Source organism: Furipterus horrens, unplaced genomic scaffold, assembly GCF_987537825.1.
Source record: "Furipterus horrens unplaced genomic scaffold, mFurHor1.1.pri manual_scaffold_6, whole genome shotgun sequence".
Taxonomy (NCBI): Eukaryota; Metazoa; Chordata; class Mammalia; order Chiroptera; family Furipteridae; genus Furipterus; species Furipterus horrens.
This window is the reverse complement of record NW_028327176.1, coordinates 85,209,064-85,215,726: the sequence shown is the minus strand read 5'-3', so window position 1 is coordinate 85,215,726 and position 6,663 is coordinate 85,209,064. Positions and strand designations below refer to the sequence as shown.

At 39.1% G+C, this 6,663-nt stretch overlaps 1 non-coding gene across 1 annotated transcript; it reads left to right on the top strand.

Annotated features, from left to right (window-relative positions):
- The first annotated feature begins 2,173 nt into the window (after positions 1 to 2,173).
- Positions 2,174 to 2,337, top strand: LOC150006716 (U1 spliceosomal RNA). Its single transcript, XR_016512151.1, has one exon. It is a non-coding gene; the product is annotated as a U1 spliceosomal RNA (small nuclear RNA).
- Positions 2,338 to 6,663: the final 4,326 nt, after the last annotated feature.

The window sequence follows — 6,663 nt, the reverse complement described above, 5'->3', positions numbered from 1 at the left end:
AACCTGCTCTCCCACCCCCTGTACTGCTGTGAGGCTGCTCCATCCTGTGCTCCTCTGTGTGTAGTGTGCACGGCCTTATACTAACCCTGGAATAAAGGTGATGAACTGTAAAAAAAAAAAAAAAAAAAAAAAAGGAAAAAGTAAGAAATGCAAACATCTCTTCCCTAATGTTAAGGCCAATCATTTTCCTGCCAGTGAATCACCTGCTTTGGATAATCTAACTTCCACTGAAACAAACCTCACAGTCACTGCTGAGTACTTGGATCCCAGAGAGAAATCATTTTGGCATTTTGGACCTGACTGATCTGGAAAATAATCCTGAAGGGTAGGGTTTTAGTAGATGGGCTTGGGGAGGGTATGGAAGTGCCTGACCAGAGGAGAACACAGGCAGAAGAAAAAATTCCAGAAACAAACTTCAGTGGGTTTTGTGGTCCAACACAAGGATTTGAAAAATCTCTCAGACATTTTTAGCTTATCATTTCCTGTCCCAACTTCCTGTGTCCATTGAGACAATTTGTTTACTTGGTAAACCTGTATAAAATACCTACTATGTGCTGGGCATTGACTTCAGGAGGAACTGAGGCTGACAGAACAAAACTCTCCTTGCCCTCAAGGTTGGCACAGTCTTGCTCAGGCATAGATTGGTGAGGAGACTTTAACACAGATGGCAAGTGGGACATGCACACATGCTTTGTGGACATATATGCAGATCATCAGCTCTGACTAAGGAGTTGTAGAACGTCATTGAAAGAGACAACATGTGAGCTGTGCATTGAGGTGTAAGTAGGAGCCTAACCAACACCCAGGACAACTGAACATGGCTCAGAAACAGGATGTGAATCTTGCCCTGGGTCAGGCCAGGACTCAGACTAAGCTGGTCAAGGAGCCATGGGCTTCCTGGCAATAAAGCGTGTCCTGATATTTGACTGTTCAGAAATCACAGCTGCTAGATACTGAGACTTGACAGAGAGAAGCCTGATTTGAAAAGCAAAATTCTGCTGGAGACCTTGTGAAATGCACAGTGATGGGCCCTCTCCCCTGAAGTTACTGATTCAGTAACAAGTTCCCAGGTGATGCCAGCACAGCCTGTCTTGGGACTACATTTTGAGAACCACTGCCCTAAGCCAGTCTGGTTTGGTTTCTAATGTCAGAAAAGGGGACAGCGGTGGGGCAGTGGAGAGCAACAGGGGAAAAATTGGGACAACTGTGAGAGAACAACAATAAAAAAAAGAAATTAAAAAAATAATATCAGAAAAGGGTTGGAAGAGGGCTAGGAAGCAGAGGTATAGGATAAAGCCAACCACACCTGGCCCATCCTCAAACCCCACTCCCACCCCAATAATCCAGTATTTTATTTCCTTGGAGTGCCAGGAATGGCAGACAGCCAGGTAGGGACCAGAAGTGAAGGTCAGAAAGGCTGATCCAGAGAACAGTGACTTCCACATAGCACCTGGGGCTGCCTGCAACATACAGACTGACGCCTATACACTTAGCTCCTCCCCAGCCCTCAGTAGCTTGACCTCCAGGCCTCACTTGGCTGCACTTGGCTGTTTTGGCCACTGAGGTGACCAATGAGAACACTGAAACTTTGGCAAATGGTTGCAATCTGGTATCCTAGATTAGAACTACCCGTGTGATTTATCTTCTAGTCCTTAGGCTCCTGAGTCCCGCCAGGACACTAGAGGGTGTCCTGAGCTTGCTGAAGCTACAGGCGTTGTGCTTGACCTCCAAAACTGCCTTGTTGATTGGGCTTCCCTACTTAAAACCAAGATTTGACCAATTTTCTTAACCAGATTATTACATTTGTTAATTAATCCTGCCCTATTTTACCTTTTAATTAATAAAAGCACATAGTAAAAGAAAGATTATTTAATTAAAAATAAGACAATAGACTGAATTAAAATGGTAGTGACAATTTTTGGAAAAAATTTTTTTATCTTAATGAAAGTAAAAGAATTATTTCTATCATGCTTTTAAAAAAGTTTTTATTTAAGGTTTTTTTTTGCTTCATTTATTTTGTCTCCTTTGGAATCATCTTTTTATTTATGTTTATATTTGGTTCATAATTCAGAAGCTTCAGGAAGGCAAGAAGTCTTTCTCTTCACCTGTCCCATCCCTGACAGGGAACCACTGATATTACTTTCTTGTTTATTCCTCAAAAGACATTTTATGCATACTTACCTGACAGGGGAGATACCATGATCACAAAGGTGGTTTTCTCAGGGCAAGGCTTATCTATTGCACTCTGGATGTGCGGACCTTTGTACTTTCCCCAAATGTGCAAAACTCAACTGCATAATTTGTGGTAGTGGGGGACTGTGTTCACACTCTCCCCTGAGGGGGGGCGGTGGAACACATTTTATGCCTATGCCAGCAAACATATTCTTTTCCCTCTGCACACAAATTTTAGCAGACTACACATGCTTTCCTTTACTTGGCTTTTTTATCCTAAGTACCATAGACTTTTTCATGAGGGTATAACAATAGCCTTCTTGTTCATTCATTTTATTTTATTAAATGTATTGGGATGATATTGGTTGAAATAACACTATATAAATTTCAGGTGTACATCTAAATAATAAGGCATCAGTATAATCTATTGTGTGCTTACCACCCAAAGTCTAGTCTCCTTCCATCATTAGATATTTGACCCTTTTATCTTCTTGGTGCTCCCCAACACCTTCCCCTCAGGTAACCACCATACTGTTGTCTGTTAACAAGTTTGGTTTTTTGTGTGTTGGTTGGTTGGTTTTGTTTTTTCATTTGTACTTTCTGTTTTATGTCTTACATATGAGTGAAATCATATGGTTCTTCTCCTTTTCCATCTAACTTAGCATAACTTCAGCATAATGTGCTCAAAATCCATCCATGTTGCCACAAATGGCAATATTTCATCTTTTTTTATGGCTGAGTAGTGTTTCAGTACATATATGTATCACATCATCTTTACTAGTCATTTTGTCAAAGGACGCTTAGGTTAGTTTCAAGTCCTGGCTACCATGAATAATGCTGCAACAAATACAGCGGTAAATATATCTTTACAAATAAGTATTTTCAATTTTGGGGAGTAAACACCCAGAAGAGGGATTGCTGGGCCATCTGGTAGCTCTGTTTTTATAATTTTTGTAGGAACTTCCATACTCTTTTCCACAGTGGCTGTCTCAGTTTACAAGGGTTCCCTTTCTCCACATGTGCTCCAACACATTTTTTGCCTTTTTGATAATAACCATTATTACAGACTTGAGATGGTATCTCATTGTAGTTTTGATTTGCATTTCGCTTATAACTTGTGATGTTGAGCATCTCTTCATATATCTGCTGGCCATCTGTGTGTCTTCCTTGGGAAGTATCTATTCAAAGAGATCCTCTGCTCATTTTTTAATTGGGCTATTTGTTTTTTGTTACTGTTGAGTTGTATGAGTTCTTTATATATATTGAATATTAACACCTTATCAGGTGCATTGTTCAAGCATCTTCTCCCATTTAGTTGGTTGTCTTCTTTGTTTTGTTGGTTTCTTTTGCTGTGCAGAAGCTTTTTAGTTTGATTTGGTCCCACTCATTTATTTTTCCTTTTAGTTCCCTTGCATTTAGGGTCAAGTTCACAAAGACCCATCTGAGATCAAGGTCCATAAATTTAGTGCTTATGTGTTTTCCTCTGTATCTTTTTTTTTTTTTAAGATTTTATTTCTTTATTCTGAGAAAGAGAGGGAGGGAAACACCAGTGTGCAAGCGATATATTGATTGGTTGTCACTCCCAAGCCCCCAACTGGGGACCTGGCCTGCAATCCATGCACATACCCTGACCGGTAATCAAACCAGTGATCTTTTGGTTTGCAAGTTGGTGTTCAAACCACTGAACCACACAAACCAAGGCTCTTCTCTGTATCTTATTGTTTCAGGTCTTCTATTTAGGTCTTTAATGTATTTTGAGTTAACTTTTGTGTATGGTGACAAATAGCAGTCCAGTTACATTGTTTTGCATTGATTTTCTAGTTTTCCCAACACCATTTATTAAAACGACTTTTCTTTCCCTTATATGATTTTGCCTCCTTGATGGAAAAATTAACTTCCCATGTATGTGTGGGTTTATTTCTGGGCTCTCAATTCTATTCCACTGGTCTGTGTATCTGTTTTGTTAATACTATACTGTTTTGATCATTGTCGTTTTGTATCATAGTTTGAAGTCAGGTACAGTGATGCCTCAGGCTTTATTCTTTTTATTCAGGATTGCTCTGGCTATTTGGGGTCTTTTGAGGTTTCATACAAATTTGAAGATCTATTTTTGGTTCTATTTCTGTGAAAAATGCCATTGGGATTTGAATGCAGATTGCATTAAGTCAGTATATTGTTTAAGGTAATATGGCCATTTTAATACTATTTAGTCTTCCAATCCATGAATGTGGAATATCCTCCCATTGCTTTGTGTTTTCTTCAATTTCTGTTAACAATATCTTGTAGTTTTCAGTGTACACATCTTTCAGAACCTGTGTTAATTTTATTTCTAGGTACTTAATCCTTTTAGTCGAAATTGTATCGTGTAAATTTACTATATATATATATATTTTTTTTTTTTCCCAAGCGACTTTTGTGGCATTTTTAGGGTGTCCTGTATATAGTGACAGTTTTATTTCTTCATTCTGAAAATAGCGACAGTTTTATTTCTTTATTTCCAACTTGGATGCCTTTTATTTATTTCTCTTGCCTGATGGTTCTGGCTAGAACTTCCAGTACTAGGTTGAATAACAGTGGTGAGAATGGGCGTCATTGTCTTGTTCCTGATCTCAGAAGAAGAGCTTCCAGGTTTTCACCATTGAGTATGATGCTAGTTGATGGTTTGTCATAAATGGCCTTTATTGTGTTAAGGTACTTTCCTTCTATACCCTTATTATCTAGAGTTTTTCCATGGATGAATGCTGTATATTGCCAAATGTTCTTGCTGTATTAATTGACATGATCATATAATTTTTTAAAATTGTGCTATTACAGTTGTCCCAATTTTCCCCCTTTGCCCTGCTCCACCCAGCACCCCTCACGCAATGTGGTGATCCCCCCCTCCTTTGTTCATGTTTATGGGTCATGCATATAAGTTCTTTGAAAACTTCATTTTCTATGCTTGCGCTTAACATCCCCCTGCCTATCTTCTAACTACCAATTTGTACTTCTTAATCCCTTCACCTTGTCCCCCATTCCACCAGACTCCGTCCCCATTGGCTACCATCTCAATGTTCTCTATATCTATGATTCTGTTCCTGTTCTAATTGTTTGCTTAGTTTTTTTTTTTTTATTCAGTCATTGATAGGTATGTATTTATTGCAATTTTAATGTTCATAGGTTTGGTCTTCTTTTTCTTAAGAAAGTCCCTTTAACATTTCATATAATAACGGTTTGGTGATGATAAACTCCTTTAGCTTTACCTTGCCTGGAAAGCACTTTATCTGCCCTTCCATTCTAAATGATAGCTTTGCTGGATAGAGTAATCTTGGTTGTAGGTCCTTGCTTTTCATCACTTTGAATACTTCTTGCCAATCTCTTCTAGCCTGCAAAGTTTCTTTTGAGAAATCAGCTGACAGTTTTATAGAAACTCCTTGGTAGGTAACTGTCTTCTTTTCTCTTGCTGCTTTTAAGATTCTCTATCTTTAGCCTTTGACATTTTAATTATGATGTGTCTTGGTATGATCTTCTTTTTTTTTTTTTACTGTGTGGTTGCCTCTCACTTGCGCCCCCAACTGGGGACCTGATGTGCAACCTAGTCATGTGCCCTGACTGGGAATCGAACCAGCGACACTTGGCTCGCAGGTCGACGTTCAATCCACGGAGCCACAGCAGCCAGGGCTGGTATGATCTTCTTTACATCCATCTTGTTTGGGACTCTCTGTGCTTCCTGGACTTGTATGTGTAGTTCCTTCAACAAATTAGGCAAGTTTTCTTTTATTATTTTTTCAAATAGGTTTCCAATTTCTTGCTCTTTCTCTTCCCCTTCTAGCACTCCATGATGCAAATGTTGGAATATTTGAAGTTGTCCAAGAGGCTCCTTACACTATCCTCAATATTTTTTAATCCTTTTTTTTCTTGCTGTACTGATTGGATATCTTTTTCTTCTTTATGTTCCAAATCATTGATTTGATTCTTGGCTTCATCCACTCCATTGTTGATTCCCTGTAAATTGTTCTTTATTTCAGTTATTACATCCTTCATTTCTGCCTGAGTCTTTTTTATGCTCTTGAAGTACCCACTGAGTTTCTTGAGCATCCTTATAACCAGTGTTTTCAATTTTGCATCTGATAGAGTGCTATCTCTATTTTGTTTAGTTCTTTTTCTGAAGTTTTGTTCTGTTCTTTCATTTGTGCCATATTTCTTTGTCTCCTCAATTTTGCAGCCTCCCTCCATTTATTTCTATGTATTGGGTAAAGTTGCTTTGATTCCATGTCTTGGTAGTATGGCCTAATGTAGTAGGTGTCCTGTAGAGTCCAGTGACACAGCCTCCCTTTTCTCCCAAGTTGTGTACTTGAGGTGTGCCCTTTGTGTGGGCTGAGTATTTCCTCTTCTTGTAGATGAGTCTTCTTGCTGTCAGCAGGTCAAGGGGAGGGATTTACCCAGCCTAGACTGTTGGTAGGACTAGATGTGACCCCTGGCCAGCAACCACCTCCCTCTGCGGCTTGTTAA